We start from the raw sequence: 17,102 nt of genomic DNA, 5'->3' as shown, positions 1-17,102 counted from the left end.
TGCGCCAGTGAAATCTTTTGAGGCCCTGTTACTTGCTCTACACTCAAGCATAGGCCACTTGAAGTATGGGAGAGTTAGGGTTCATTGGGTAGAGGCTGTTGGAGCAACATTTCCTATTGTCATTCGGTGTGCTGTTTAGGAGACATTCCACAAGGCTTCCTGAAGGCCATCATGATCCTCCAGAGATCAGCTTCTCACATCACCCTCTGTGGCAGTTCCCTGTGTCTCACCATATGCCATTCACTGTCACTTCCCCAATCATTTGTAGGCAAGCTTTGGCAGACTCTTTGTGGGATGCTCCTGGCCATGACAGAAAGAGTTCAGTTTACCCTCCCCCCATCACTATGGAGTACAGAGGACAGCATATCCAGGATTGGTGTGTGTGTGTGGGGGGGGGCGTGCTTGCTTTGCTGCAGAGGCACAAGAGCAAGAATTTCTTCAGAATATTCTCTGTCTCCCTCCCTCCAAGGTAGACAGTGAGCTGAGCAACCTGGTCTCTAAGCAGCACCCTTGAGTACTCACTGGCAAAGAAGGATGACTCTCGGAAGATATTCCAAACCAGTCAGCTATGGAAGAGTATGGATCTGCACTAGAAATGATTAATGAAGTAAAAAGCAGATATGATGTTTTAAAGTTACCTTCCTCTCAGAGATGATGATGTCATCATGTCTATCCCTGTTCTCCTTCTCCCCTTTCATCCTTCCACAGCATCGTCCATGCCTCTTGGGAGTGAACCCAGCACATGAATCCAGTCCATAGCCCTGTGCTGGGAAGCTCCTGCTCTCAGTCACTGCTCTCTCTGCCCTCTGGTCCTCAGCTCCGTGCCTTCTCCTTTCTACTATTCCATATTATACAGGACCCTCCCAAGTCCCAGTCACTCTAGGAAGACCTGCCCCAAATTCTCAAGCAAAGTGCTTATGGCACAAAGTCCAAGAGAAGTTCAAGTTCACAAGCTAGATTCCATTCAACGATCCAGTATGTGCCATGTTCATTAGTCATTCAGTGTTAGGTTAGGTGCTGATGACAGAGCAGAGAATGAGAGTCAGTCTCAAGGAGCCTGTGATCTAGAAGTGTTACTCAGCTGTCACTATACTAAATGCGAAGATAGCCAACTTACAGTGAGGAAAGTGTTATTTTGACTCATTATTTTGAGGTTTCAATCCATGATCAAGCAATGCCTGTAGCTTCTCATGATGGGAATATGTGATGAAACAAACCATTCATTTTATGGGTAGAAAGCAACAAAGAGTAGAATAGGTCTCTCAGGTTCCACAATACCCTCTGAAGACAGGACACACAGGCCTTTAGAGGACAATCCATTTTCAACTATAGCACCAGGGAAAGCAAGGCATCGAGAGTGTGATACTTACGAGGATAAGGAGTAAAGATGACTTTGGTGCAGATAACATAGGAAAGCTAATTCTCCCACCAGGACTCAGGGAACACAGTCAAGTTATGAACAGTCTTCCTTTCAGTTTATGCTCGTGAGTGCAGAATCTCATCTTTTCTACAAACTACATCTATGAGACCAAGACCAAGGCTTCACTTAGCTGTGGGGACCTCCATGATTCCCAACCATTGAACATGTATTCGAAAGCCCCTCAGGTTTTAGCAGGAGGAGTAGGGTGTGGTTGGCAAGGAAGATGACTCCCACTCCTTAGGCAGATCCTTTCCCTATCTGGGAAAGGATAGGGAAAGGATCCTTGCTGACTGTTTTAAAAAAAATGGGACTTAGGGAATCTCCAGAGGCTTAACAAGAACATGCATACTTAATGAAGTGTGTTCTGCTCTAATTCTTTTGCTGTGGGATCTATATTAGTATTCCCTTGCTGACCTGCCCCAGGATATGCCTGGTCAGGGATCCCAACCCCAAATAAAATCAGGTGAGGATTTAATTCCTGCACAGCCCTGAGTTGAGGCCACCTGGCAGAGAAGTTTCAGGACCCTCCCCCACCCCCCACCAACAGACCTGTCTGAGCAGAAGGTTAACGGTGCCTTCTTTCTGAAAAATATCCATCATTAATTCACCATAATAAAATGACTCTGGGGCTGGAGAGAGATGCAAAGTTCGGAGAGATTCGCCAGTTGGAAGCAATGGTTGCTTTTGCAAAGGACTGGGGTTCAGTTCCTAGCATTCACAGGGATGTTAATAACCATTTGTAGTTTCAATTCTAGAGGATCTAATGTCCTTTTCTAGTGTCTATTTGCACTGCGTGCATCTGGTACACAGACACATAAGCAGGGCATGCACACAGGCAAAAACGAATCTAATATATATTTAATGAATCATGTTCTGGGTAGAGTGTGGGGGTTGGGTGATGTGCTGGTTGCTGGGGTGTGGTAAGGCCTTGAGAGTCAATAGGAAAGTAGGGCACTAACTGTCTAGAGGCAGCAGTAGTCAGTGTCCTCCGAGTGCCAGGTACTGGGGCTCTGCATCCACGCCCCTCCCATAGCAGTGTAGATAAGCCATCCATCCTCCACACGGAGGGGGAGAAAATGGATACTGAAATCTCCACTTGTCCAAAGTCATAGCAGTTATAATGGGCTTGATGGTCAGGTCTGCCCACAATTCATTTGAAGAAACCCAGGCTCAAATTGGTTGGTAGGAGATTGAATCTTTCGGATGTGATTGATTCGGGATAGCAGATTCCTTGTGAATGGGGTCAGTGTGTATAGAAAGGAGGAACGAAGGGGACTCTCCCCTTCTATCATGGGAAGACACAGAGAGAAGTCACCATCAAGAAGCAGGCATTCATCACACTGGAACTGTGAAAAGTAAGTTTCTGTTGTTTGTAAGTTGCTTAGACTTTGTCATTTTGTTACACCAGCTCGAACTGACCGAGACATTGGGCTAGCGGCGGACCCTCTAGTGGCAGACCAGGGATATGAATCCATACCCATTGCTTAGTTCTCCAGTCTGAATTGCTTTTGTCTCTGTTTCTTCCTTTCCATGACATTACACTAGAGTGACCTAAGTGGACTACAGGACATGTATGAACTGTCATAGGGCTGCAGACAGGATTAAGAGGGTGTCAGAGCCAAGACACTAGGAAGGCTATCTATGAAGTCAGAAAATTTAAAAACAATAATGTTTTTAAAAATGTATTGGATCCATAAGGATCCTTAAAGATCAATCACTCCATCATATTCTGGACAGAATTTTGTTGGGTGTGTGTGTGTGTGTGTGTCTGTGAATAAACACCCTAGAAAAGTTGTATATCATATTTTAAAGACTCTGAGAAGTCCCATGGTGAGGAAACCTATTTAATTCAATGTTTCTCAATTTCACTTGATTGTGTCCCCCCAGTTTGACAACATCTCCAGGAATCCTGAACATCTTTAAGAATTGTTTCTCAGATTTTACTGGGAACCTAATGCTGTCATTTTCAAGAAAAAGAAGCAAAGACCAGAAACTGTAGGTACTGGGTCCATGGTCCTACACAGAGAGGAGCCAGTACTGGGCTGTAACATGGAGCAGTGTAGGCAGGATAATCAGGGCCATTAAGGACAGATATCTTGGGAAAGTCATGGGGACTGAGAGTTAGACTTGTGGATAGGACAGCCATTGGTCTGTGGGAGGAGAATCATTGGGCTATGGATAGATACAGTGACAGAACAGCCAGATAGATCCATAGAAAGATAGTCAACGGGCTGGGTGGGTAAACACATGGGAGCAGTCGTGGGGCTGTGGATAGATGCATGAACAGAGAGGTGGTCCTTAGTTGGAGATAGAAAAGTGGCCCAACCCAGTAGAGGGGCAGCATTGGGGGTCAAAATACAGTGAAAAGAAAAGGTCCCTAAAACAGAGAGCAGAAGTCACCCACCCAGAGTCACAGTCAGCTTCAACCAAGCGCAAAAATTGTTTCCTTAATAACAATGAGGTTTTGTGTCTGTGTAACAATTTGGTATTGTGGGGCTTTAGCTGCCTTATTGATGAGAGTCACATAGCATAAAATTCACCCGCTTCAGACTTACAGTTCAGGAGATATAGTATATTTGCATATCTGTGTATAATCACCTCAGAGAAAACCACTGTGTACTTACTATCATATTTTTCTGTCTCTCCAGACATTGTCCAGGAGAAACCACACATCTCCCTTCTGTGTCTGTAGATGTTTCTGTATTGGGCATTTTTTTAAGACACAATTGTGGAATGCATTGTCCTCTGTGGCTGGCTTCTTTCACTCAGTACAGTGCGCTCAGATTCTCCCATCTTGTTGCGTCATCCGCCCAGTCATCCCTTTACAGTCTCCCGTGGTGCAGATACACCATGCTTCTTTTATCCCTTCACAGATCATCTGAATTATCTCTACCTTTTAGATATTACAGATAATGCTCCTGTGAACATGCATCTCTAAGTGTTAATGTGAACAGACATTCTCATTTCCCAGGGCCACACACCTACGGTTGGAGATGCTGGGGCAGGATAATATTCAGAACAGCTACAAATGCTGAAGACCAGGAATGACAGTCTATATAATCTGCATTCCAGCAGGAGTACTCTTTTAATTGAGACTGTATTTATTTTTATTGTATGTGTTTGACTGTCTGAGTGTGCAAATGTCTATGCACCATGTTTGTGCAATGCCTGAGAGGCCAAAAGAAGGCCATGGGTTCCCTGGGATTGGAGTTAGAAACAGTTCTGAACTACTGTGTTCAACCCACCTGGGTCCTCTGGAAGAACAGCCAAGGCTCTTCACCCCTGCACCATCTCTCTAGCCCTGATTCTGACCTTTGAACAGTGCTTCCAAGTGATTTATAAGATCACTTCCTGCTGGGAAGTAGGTGTCTAAGAAGTGCGACTTGCTGTATTTAAGGGAGAGGGTGACACAAAATTATCCTGGGTGGAGAGGTTCTCAGGATCTGGGCCAACAGAGAAGCCATTTTTACCCAAAGCATACATTTCCCCAAGCCTGGAAATCTTGACTAAAGCACACCTGTGCTCACAGGCTAAGGGCAATTAATTAGCAGGGTGCCCCAGGCACTCCAGCTTCTCCTGCCAATAGAAGGAGCTGGTGGGAAGGATAGAGTGAGAGGCAGCAGAGGAGATAAGAGAGCTTACTTTTCTGAGGTGTCAACGAATCCTCAATATCCATGGTTCCTGTGAGTCACTCATGGTTGGAACTGGCAGCCCCCAGGGGAAAGGGCTCACACAGTAGCCTGTCACTCACACTCACCACATCTCTATCATTGCCCATTCCTCTCTTAGTCAGCAGACCACAGTCCACACTTCTATTGGTCCCAGTTATCGTCATCCTTCTACGTCAACCCCCACCCACCCCAGTTCACCATCCCTTAGCCTCAATTAGCCACCGAATCACCACCTCCTTCCCATGTTGCTGAGCAATGTTCAGAACCTATGGCTAGGGGCCATATAAAAATATTACCGGAACTTTAAAGCCAAGTTGAGGACCAACATAGCTACAGCTACCTCTTAACTCTGCCCATGGAAACTCACTCGACCTGCTGAGAAGTAGAAATCAACAGAGATTAGCAGACTTTTCCCAGTGAACAACCCGAGGAAGCCCAAGGACGAGGGAGGGGCCATCAGTTCTTTCTTTATTGTGGTGAAGTGCGCAGAGCACCAAATGCACCATTTGATTCACACAATTCTCAGCACTCAGCAGTCACAGGTGACTGCTGCTTCTCCAGAACACCTTTGCTTTCCAGCTGAAGCTTTGAGTAGGTTCTCGCCTCATCTCCCCAACATGGGAACCCCCATTCTATATTCTCTGTGGACCTAATGCCTTGGCTACCCCATGGGAGTGATAGCCAGTAATGTCAGTCTCTTGTGACTGGTTTAAGTACTTAGCATAATGTCTTCAAGGTTAACCTCCATGGAAGCATGGGTCTGCCTCCCTTCTGATGTCTGCTCAGCATCCTGATACTCTGGCAGGCAACAAAGACTCCTTCATATAGACACAGGCATTCTACACCATGGGAGCAGCCCAGGGAGGCACATGCCCTGCTTGTCTCCTACTGACAATAGCACTCATCACCAATAAAGGGTCATGGAGGAGGACGTTGGTCCACGAGTAGAAATGCAAAATGTCGGAAAGGAAAATGGTAAGATGAGAGAACCAAAGACCAGAAGTGAACATAACATGTGTGTAAATCCTTCTAAAGCTAGCTGAACTTTCTGCATCCTCTCCTAAACATGTTAAAATCTGAGAAACACTCATGGCTTTCTTGTATGAGTTTTCACTCACTTGGGACTGAACTAGTCACCTCTATATCAGATTATTATAAAGCAACTCCACCCCTTGTGTTTTGCACAACCCTTATCAGAAGCTGAACATATGCTAACCTTGTATGTTTTTGGAATTTCCTTATAAATTATTCATCATCAGGTATTTTGTTATAATAATGGAAAACAGAGATGATTTCTGAAATTAATCACACTGTGTATAAAGTCTGTAGGGTAGCCTTGGGTAGCACTGTTTGTTCTAGAACATTAGTTTGTAGAATGTGCCCTATCACTCCAGGTTGTTCTGGTCTTTCCCATGGGCTGTTTGTAGCTGGGTTGTTGCCGACTCCAGCTGCCTAAAGCAGTTCAGACTACACATCCAGCCTGAGCTTCAGGGAGACTCTTGTCCAGCGCAGCAGAACAAGACCATCACATCACGTATCTTAGAAAAGAATTTGAAGCCTGAAAGTGCCTGAGGAGGGTCACACTCATTTTTCTCTGAGGAAACCGGCTCAAAGGATGGGAGACTGACCCCAGAGCAGTAGGCGTAAGAATCCGAGTTGCCTCTCTTTCTCTAAGCTTTGTTTTGTAGGTGATGGGTCACTTTGAAGCCGGTGAACTCGCCTCCTAGTCCTTCCCAGCAGCATCAATACCTTTCTTTGCGTGGTCATCTAGGGACTGATACCCATTGATCGCCCCTTGAAGTGTCCTCTGTCATCACTTCCTATTGGTCCCGATTTCTATATGAAATTCTGGTTGTCCACTCTCTCCTGCTTCTAGAGGCTTTTCCATCTTGTTTTGTTTTAACTTAATTTACTTTTATTTATTTGTATGTGGGTATGCCCATCTCGCCTCATAACTGCTTTGGTTAGAAGAGGACATTGGCTCCTCTAGTGTTACAGGATGGTGTGGGCTGCCTGATGTGGGTGCTGGGAGCTGAGTCCTCTGCAAGAAGAACCCTCTTAAGACTTTAGACATCTCTCCAGCCCTGAATCTCATTACAATCACTCCCCTTCCTACCCCAAACTCTTGTGAGACCTCAAACAAGCCATCTGTGAAAGAAAATTCCAATCAAAAGAAGAAACAATTCGGGGCTGGAGAGATGGCTTAGTGGTTAAGAGCACTGACTGCTCTTCCAGAGGTTCTGAGTTCAATTCCCAGCAACCACATGGTGGCTCACAGCCATCTGTAATGGGATCTGATGCCCTCCTCTGATGTGTCTGAAGATAGCTACAACTCCTATACATAAAGTAAATAAATCTTTAAAAAAAAAAACAAGAAGAAACAATTCACAGGAATGAATGTTACCCCACAGGACCTGTGTGACCTCTGTACCTGGGAAACCAGCCTGGCCAGGCCTACCCTAGACACTTCCTTACACATGTTTGTCTTGGGACCACTCAAATGCCCTCTTGTTTCCAGAGTGTGACTAAAATGCCCCGAACTCCAAGATTCGAAATTACTGTGTTATCAATTCAGGCAGGTACTCATGGTAAGAATTTTGGACAGATCTATGAAAAACAAGAAAGAAAGGAAGAAAGTTCCCACTTTAATCTCATTAGAGCAGATCCTGCTGACAGTCTATGAGCAACCCTGGGGGTGAGGGCCTGAGACGTGCAGACACTTACACAGGGCAATTTCCTTTGCACCTGGAGATGAGAAATCACAGTTGTCAGCCCTGGCTTTGAAAGACAGGAGATCAGCGATAAGCCCTGAACAGGCCTGTGATGGAGGAAGGACACATTCCAGGGCTCCCGGAGGGAGGAGCAACATGGAAGCGGCAGGAAGAGAGGAGGAACACAAAGAAGAGGGTGAGCATCTGGCAGCGTAGAACTCTCACAGGAGAGAATAGGGCTCAGGTAGAACTCTCACAGGAGAGAATAGGGCTCAGAGCCATCAAAACTAGTCACTGCCTCTCCCAGGGCATCCCTGAAGGCACTGGCCAAGTCTGCTGCCCCCAGCCGTGGATGGGGTCACAATTACAACAGCAGTTACTTAGTCATTCAGTCCCTGGAAGAGTTGAGTCCACATAGGACTTCCTTCTTGTTTCTGGCGCCAGTGGATTCCTTTATCCACAGGGACACATTCTGAGACTCTCAGAGGGTGGGTGTGTGACCTGTTTTTTTGTTGTTATTTTGTTGTTGTTTGTTTTGGTTTTTTTTTTTTTTTTTGGTTTGTTTGTTTTATTTCATGTACGAGTGCTCTGCTGCATATGCCTGAAGAGGGCATCAGCTCCCCTCTATGGATGGCTGTGAGCCACCATGTGGTTGCTGGGACTTGAACTCATGACCTCTGGAAGAGCAGGCAGTGCTCTTAGCCACTGAGCCATCTCAGCAGCCCTTGACCTGCCTTATAGTTAGCTACCTTATAGATGCAATGTCTATAGACCTATAATGGGTTTAATGCAAATTACCACAGTGAGAGGGCAGAGCCGAAGAAGCTAAAAATAAAAATAGTACAACTTAGAGCCATGTCCTTCAGGGAACATTAAGACTTATTAGTTGTACATTTACAGAGTTTTCTAGTTAATGCTCTTGGACAACAGTTGACCATGGGATGTGGGACCACAAGTAATGGGGGGGGGACAGGAAGGGGATGCTAAATTTCAGTGGAGAGCTAGCACTACTTCTGAGGATATGGGTCCGGTAGCATCCTGTACATATAGCTGGATCTTTATTTTTCAAGTAAAGATGTTAAAAACATAATCAAATGAACTAAGAAAACATTAAAAAATAATTACTCTTTTTAAAAATTATGTGTTTACAAAGACGGCTGTTTTTTTAGACTTGCCAGCTCTTCGGTTTCTCATTTCCACGTGGCATAAAAACCTGCCAGTCCTCCCTCTTCCCACCCCCACTGCCAGGATGCTCCTTACCCTAAGACACACTTAAATGGGTCTTCAGAGAAGTCGGTCCATACTGCCTCTTCTTACCCTGCCCCTTCCCACTGTTCCACACTGGCACCCTTGAACTCCCCGAAGCAGTGTTCCCCACTTTCCAGGCAGGAGAATCTACCTCAGTGGCTCTGAGACAACTCACTTCACTCACTAATGCCCAAGTCATTTTACACAATTGGCTCCCTCCTTCCCCTGAGAACTCCATGAGAGCAGACTTGATCAAGAACCCTGGTCCCTACTCCGGAGAATTCTCCGGAGAGCAACTTCAATGACGCAGCTCCACCATCAGGACGGAGGAAATGATCCAGGACCTTGCTGGCATTCCCGCCACTACAACGGAACAAGAAACAAGGTTCTTGCCCTTGGCGAGTAGACTTTTGGGGAAGGGAGTGAATCAAAGAGACTTCCGGGAGATGGTGGAAGCCATTTGGGAACTGTGGGACTCAAAGTGGGCTTAACATTTCGGGGAAATTATAGGAAGGGGAGTTAGCCAAGGGGAGTTAGCCCCGGGCGAGGTTGCCAGTATGGTTTTATGGACAAGCTGAGGTTCTAAATGCTCTTGAGAGAAATGCCAAGTTCAAACTGGCAGAGGAAATTAAAGGAAGGATTATACAGTGCAGAAACAAACCTGGGCCCAAGGTACAGCCATGGTGCTGTAAGATAGGGAATCCACAGGGCGCTCCAGCTCAGGGCAGGAGGACAAACTTGAACTAAATGTCAATTAGTAGAATAAGGGCATCCTGCTGTGAAGATTAGGAATCGTGTATATATTCAATGCTCATTTCACAGGTGAAGGAACTGAGGCACAAGACAGGACGGTAGGGAAAAGCAAAGGTTTCTTTCTTTCTTTCTTTCTTTCTTTCTTTCTTTCTTTCTTTCTTTCTTTCTTTCTCTCTCTCTCTCTCTCTCTCTCTCTCTCTCTCTCTCTCTCTCTCTCTCTCTCCCTCCCTCCCTCCCTCCCTCCCTCCCTCCCTTCCTTCCTTCCTTTCCTTCTTTCTTTCTCTTTCTTTCTTTCTTTCTTTCTTTCTTTCTTTCTTTCTTTCTTTCTTTCTTTCTTTCTCTCTTTCTCTCTTTCTCTCTTTCTCTCTTTCTTTCTTTCTTTTTGAACTCAGAGGAAGACGGGTGAGAAGCAGGTTGGGCTTTGCGCTAAGCATTCCATATGTGCACTTCACTAAGGCCACAGGCACCCTGGGAGACCAGCACTCTATCTCTGTTTGCACTGATGGACGCTGAAAAATTGAGCAGTTACTCAGCTTCACCAGGCAACACGCACAAGAGAAGGCGTCTGCACTTTGGAGTTGATCGCATAGGCTACTAAAGCTCACAGAAAAGACCATAGAATTAAGAATCAAAAGACAAGCATTTTGATTCTGGCTCCACCCCAGGAGTCACGTGACCCCAGGGAAGTTACCTAACCTTGCTGACCCTCTGTTTCCTCATTGGCACAAAAGGGATCATAATTCCTACCTCATAGGATTTCTGTGAGGATTAAATAAGATTACAGCTGTCAAGTTCTTGGCAGATAGTATGTGCTCAGTAAACACCAATTCCTTCCCTCACCATTATCTCCTCACTTCCATTATCCTGGACATCAACTCCTGTAGGTCTGTGGCTGCCTCTCCCAGCGACTCACCTCTGCCTGCGCAGGCATCCTTTGCCACTGGACACCGGTGCTCCAGGCTAAGGGGCCCTGCCTGGAGGCAACTGCCAGGTGGATACGGAAGTGGAAAAGGAAGACTGGTGTTTCTGATGGATTCTCGGGGTCCACACTCCGCTCTGTTGCCCTGCTTAGAGTAAGGCTGGGGAAGCCCTGCCGTGAACCAGAGGGACAGGCACGAGCTGGTATTCCCACAGAGGACATGGCCCAAGCCCATGGCTTCCGGCCTTCTTGGGTTCCTTATTCCCTTTCTACCTTTTCCACTCCAACTCTCCCTTGTAGTGAGTCCTGTTGTTTAACAGTGGGTTGTAGATCTCTTGATGCGTACAGGGAGACCAGTGGGTATGGGCAAGCAGCCATCACACAAAACTGTGGTTGCTCAGGATGGTGACAGGATGCAGAATTTTAATACCTGGGCATCCTGAGTGGCGATCTGCTTGGCAAGTATAAGGACATTCAGAAGTAAGTGGCCTGGGGCTACTGTCACGAATGAAGCTGATGTTCAAAGTCCTCTCAAACAAAGGTCATTTGGAGTAATATAATAATATAAATATAAGTATATATTTTATAATATAAATATTATAAAAATAGAATAAACCCACATAGAGTAAGATCTAGGCTATTGGATTTAGGGCAGGGGATGGAGGACTCAGGGTAGACATCAGCCAGTAGGATCTGGCTTTGCAAAGCACCCCGTGTGGGCAAGGGAACTTCCTGTCTCTCTAATAGCCCACGAAGTTGATGAAACCAAACCTCCCACTCAGCAGGGCCTAGGCTTAATCGCAGTCTCCCTTCCAGCTGTGTAATTGGGGCACATTATTTGACTTAATTTCCACATCCAAATAGCAGAGATAATAACACCTACCTCATTAAGGGGTTTTAGGGGTTCCAAGAGGCTATGTTAGAAAGCACACTAGTCCCACTAGTGCAGAGTTGGTGGCCCTAAGGGATTGACTAATACAGAGCTGGAGAGGATACACGGACATCAGGGAGGCAGGACTCAAGGCTTGGTTGACTTTGATGCCAAAGGATTCGGTTCTTTGTCGTAGTAAAATGTTTGTACATTTTAGTGCCTGAAAGTGGGGGTGGGGGTGGATTATTTGTCTGGGGTGTTTGGGGAAGTGACAAGGAGCCTGGTCTGCCTTTAGCTGGTCTGTCGCTGTCCTGTGTAGGTCACCAGCCTCAGATTCCACAGCTACAAGATGTCACCTGTCAACACTGTGGATCTGTAAACTTCTTCCTGTTCTGAGTCTGCAGCACTCAGATCTGCTGTTCCGAAGCACACATCCATTTACGTCATCTTAATAGTTCCATTCTGTCTTTTCAAGTGTGACAGGTGGCTTAGGAGTTACAAGAAAAATAACTCTTAAATAATTTCAAAGCATAACAAAGCCAGCGATGCTCTCTGGGTTGGGCACTAGTTCCATTTCTTGCCCCCATCCACCCACACAGGGAGCAGAAGGGAGCTTGGTCTTTTCTCTCTTTCACTCAAATAGCATACACATTGTCTGTGCACCTACCTGGGTTTTTTTTTTTTTTTGTCTTTTTTTTTTGTCTTTGTAATTTTTTTGTGGGCCTACTGCCAACAATGTGGATACGATCTCTCAGGAACGTTTACAATGTCACATACTTATGCAAATGGATGTGTTTATAGCAACAGGCACCACAACAGGTTTCCATTATCCAGAAGCCAGGCAACCAAAACAGCTTTGAGCACCAAGAATGTAAGGCTCTGAAGCTGGGGGAGGGCTAAATTCATTACCAGAGTAGCTCTTGGCCCAAAGTTCCAAACTTCTCACGGCTGCTGCCTGCCTGGTGGAGCCATGGTGGTTCAAATCCCTCCATCTCTTAGATATTCTGTGCAAAGAAACATACACTAGACTATTTTATGGGCTGCTTCTGGCCACATAATGGATGGCTGCCCACCCATCCAGTTATAAACTCTGCCATATAGAGATGAACCGCTTCAGTCTGAGCCTCTGAGTGATGTCACGGCACAGGCTCATACGTGCGGAGATTAGGAAAGGCCCTTTAAAGTGAGTTTGTATGCACAATCCTGTTTTACAGAGCAGTTCCACGCCTACTTAACTATGGCACTTTGGGTGAAATACTCTTTGGTCAGTCTCATTGTCTGGCTCTGCCATCTGTCTCATCTGATTGCTTGGGAATTAAATGTCTATGCGTGACATGCAAAAAGGATTTAACTAGTAGATATCATCACCATGTTGTCCTCCTCATTCTCTTCTTCATCCTCTTCCTCCTCTTCCTCCTCACCATCATCCTCTATGGCATTTTCTAAGCTACATTTGAGGTTATTAATAGGTACTATCTGAAAAAGCAGCTTGTGTGATCAAGCTAGTTATGAAAATCCCAAGAGGCTGAGGATCCCATTGCATCAGCCTCCATACCACAAGGCTTCTCAGCTCCAAGGCTGCCAGTGACTTTCTGGAAGGGAACTTGGCGCTCATCTCTCCCCTGATTTGCTCTCAGAAATTCTTTCTGCTGTCGGCCTTTCTGGATACCGGTGAGCCAAGAAAGTCTTTGGGAAGTCTTCATAAAGGCCTAGAATCAGAGAATGGAATTTCAAAAGAAACTATGAGCCAGGCCTAGTGCACAGGCCTATAATCCAAGGTAGTCCATGTGAGGGGCTGGTCAAGAAGATCACAAGTTCAAGGCCACTCATGATGGGTAGCTTAATCAAACAGGGTCCCGGTTTAAAAAGGAAAAAGAAGCAAAAAGAGAACCAGGTAGAGAGAGCACTTGCCTGGCCTCAGTGAGGCCCTGGGTTCATTCGCTAGCCCTGCCTGCAAAACAAAACCAACCAAATAAACAAACCAACCCAAAAAGACAAGATTGATGAAGAGCAAGACATTTGAGTCACGGGCACATAAAAACCATGAAGAGAACAGAGGGTGGGTATGGACAATCATGTGCTGGAAAGTCCCACGGTCACCCACCCTCCTCGACACCCGACACAGGTAGACCATGTGACTCTTGTTTTTTTCAGACAGCTGTACACATCAAGTCTCCAAACAAGTCCAGGGTTCGCCTCACTATCCCCAGGTGACAGCTGACTGTACTTAGAGCCATGGGCTTAGATGGTGGCCCACCTGAGATGTTACCCGCTGCCCCCAGTCACCCTCTAGAGCTTTTTTATTTTTATTTTTTGGTGATTGAGAAGGTTGAATCACATTTGTCCTTACAAAGCATTCAGACTTCACTTAGCCTGAGGTACTTAAATAATTAAGATCATTTTGAGCTTATTTTAGGCTTTAGGTACAGCTAGACTGTTTTCATTTGGATTCTCTTTCCAACTTTTACATTTAGAGCATTGTAAAAAAAAATGTCCTGTTGAGACGCATTAATTGGAGCCTTACCAAAATATATTTTAAATGAGGTTTAGACTTAGCTGAACTAAATTTCCATTTCCTGTTCCTCCTTCCCTTGAACCCCATCCCTCTCCTCAAAGCTCAGTGGCTTTGGGGGAGGGGCTAGTCTTCTCAGGCTTAGTCTCCTGTAATGACCACAGCACAGAAATGGCTGATTGGCCTGTTCCCTTCATGGTTCTCTGAGAGGAGGAAAAATCCGGTAGACCTGTGAACAGTGCAAGGAATGGCTCCCTGTTCCACACTGTTTAGCTTGCGTGAAGACTGTTTGTAGGGAGACTACAAAGTGCCTTGGGCAGGGTTAGGCCTGTGATGGTTCCTGGACCTCATCACTGGCTCAGCAGTGATGCGGATGCAAGGAAAGTTGCATCCTCATGGGATTGGCACTACTGCTCTACGCACTGTGGGAGCTGCTGTTTTTCCTCTCCCTCCTGATGTTTACAATGCACTACTTCCTGCCAAGGGGAGTCATGCAAAAGCAGTAAATACTCAGGCCAAGAGGCAGTGAGCCATTCACGACAAGAAGAGGTGTTTGCCTGTCTCACAGGAGCACCTCAAAGGCACCTGGGATGACATGTGACATGTCCAAAAGGCCTGTCTCCCTTCTCTGCTTTAAAGTCTGGCTTTTGGTCTTTGATTTTGGTTTACTAGAGGTACAAATTCAAAATCAACTGAAGGCTTGTATTTAAGTCCCCTAAGAAGAGACGTCTTCCCTAACCTGGTGAAATGTCCCCCAATCTCCACATACAGAGTACTGTGGGAGAGCAATTCCTGGACGAGGCTGAGGAAGGCAGGAGGAGCCCCTAAGACCCCGCTGGAGTGGCGAGGCCGTCAAACCACACACAAGAAGAAAGACTGTCGTATTCTAGGAAGGCTGTGTTGGACATCTGACACTTCTGGTCAGCTCTTTGGAGAAGCTGCCCTCCAACAGTGCAGAGGTTCTGATGGGGTTGGCCATCACATTCTTTCGTTGTTTCTTTTCTGTGGCCACGTCAGTTATACAGCCTTCATGCTTTTGTTTACATCAGGGGCCATCTTATGCTTGAGGAAAACAGTACTGATGCTTTTAACAGCGTTAAGCAGAGAGCTCAGGCCTTGGAGCTGGAAGTCCTGATGCTTTTATGGAAACCCGAGCCCCGCCACACGCCATCCGTGTGACCTCAGCTAAGACAAGTCATTCCTTGAGACCAAGCAACGGAGTGTGGGATAATAAATAATTCTGGAGTGTCTCCTTCAACAGGCCAGGACGTAATGGATCAGAAAGTGCCTGGTGTTAGTACAAACTGTGATTACTAGTGACAAATTATGTAAGGCGTGAAAACATGGAGTAGATGTGCGTGCACCTCGGAAACCAAATGAGCTGGAGCTTAAAGAGGGAAAGCAAAACAGAAACAGAGAACAGAGTGTAGAAGCTGGAGGGATCCCTAGGAACGAGTGGAAGTTCTTAATTAAGCACATCGGAACAGCCCTATTGGCTAGGCTGGGGGGGGGGGGGGGGAGGAAGGGCAACTCAACAAAGAACTCCCAAATCTGTGGGATTCGGTCTTCAAGGTCTGCTCCTGACCCTTTAGTGACAAGTCTGGTGACACCTCATACGGTAGCTCAGGGGAAAATACTGCTGCATTCATCTGAAACAGCGAGCGCTGGTGAGCTAAGCCAGTTTGGGAGATGAAGAAGGGCTTGTGGCGAGACAGTGTAAGCTAGCCAGAAACAGAAATAAAACAGCAGGCAGAGAAGAGTGGGAGCCAGTGGAATGTGCAGTCTAACTTGGAAATTTGCTCGTGAGGGGCAGCGTCAGGACAGACGTTGTTTGTTTGCTTGTTTGTCTTTTCAGTCTTAGCTTTCTATGGCTATGATAAAACACCACTACCAATAGCAGCTTGGGAAGGAAAGGGTTGTCTCGCTGCCGTAGCATAGTTCATCACTGAAGGGCTTCAGGGTAGGAATTTGAGGCAGGGACCTGGAGGCAGGAGCTGAAGCAGAAGCTGCAGAAGAGTGCTGCTTGCTGTCTTTCTCTTCCTGGCTTGCCCAGTTTGCTTTCATATGCCATTCCAGGGCCACCTGACCAGGAGTGCTGCCACTCACAATGGGCTGGGCCCTCCCTTATCAATCACGAATTAAGAAAATGCCGCCATCGGCTTGCCCATAGGTCAATTAATGGGGACATTTCCTCAATTGAGAGTCCCCTTCCCCAAATGACTCTAGCATATAACAATTTGACATACAAACTAACCAGGACGATTGGCTCTTTGTCAATGTGAGGGGTAAGCACAGACTGTTAAACTTTAACTTTTCCTTTGTTGTACATCCCCAATATCTCACATTAATATCAGTATCAAGATATAAGATATTCAACTTTCAAAGGTCCCATAAGCCTTAAGAATTCAAGCTATTTAAAAGTTTATTCTCTTAAACTATTCAAAGGCGCTCTAAAACTCCGAAGTCCATTCAGAAGTTCAAAGTCTCTCAACTTCAGGCTCCTATAAAATAAAAATTAAGTTATATACTCCCTTATTCCAAAAGGAAAGAACCAGGCACGATCATAATCAAAGAAAAGCAAACCTCAGATCCAACATCCCGAAGTTCAGTGTCAGATTTCTGGGCGTGTTAATCTTCTAGGACTTGCCACAGCACACAGTTTGCCTCCTAGGCTCAGGTTAGCTCTGCTCCACAAGAGCTCTTGGCCTTGAAATCATCCCATGGTACTAGCATCTCCAAAATACTGACGTCTACACTGCAGCTACATTGTACCTTCACAAACAGCCTCCCTGGGTTCTGTGCAGGAACGCTAATCCCGTCATGTGGTCCCAAATATTCTCTCTATGATCCCCTCATTCCTGGGACTTCTATTTCAAACTGGGGCTGGGCATTCATCACTGGCTTTCCCTAACCTCTCATAGAGCCAAGTTCCAACTGCTCTTCATATCCCGGGACTTCATACCTTCTAAACCAGTACCACCACCATGGCATCTCTCA

The 17,102-nt window shown here is 46.0% G+C and overlaps 1 pseudogene; it reads right to left on the bottom strand.

Moving 5' to 3' along the window:
• LOC110301500 (large ribosomal subunit protein uL30-like) overlaps window positions 1–13,208 on the bottom strand; it is a 65,004-nt pseudogene extending 51,796 nt beyond the window's left edge.
• Between the last annotated feature and the right edge of the window lie 3,894 nt (window positions 13,209–17,102).

This window comes from Mus caroli, unplaced genomic scaffold (genome assembly GCF_978045245.1).
Source record: "Mus caroli unplaced genomic scaffold, Mus_caroli_1 scaffold_11, whole genome shotgun sequence".
In the NCBI taxonomy this organism is placed as follows: domain Eukaryota; kingdom Metazoa; phylum Chordata; class Mammalia; order Rodentia; family Muridae; genus Mus; species Mus caroli.
The sequence above is the reverse complement of the archived record's forward strand: the minus strand, read 5'-3'. Positions and strand labels throughout refer to the sequence as shown.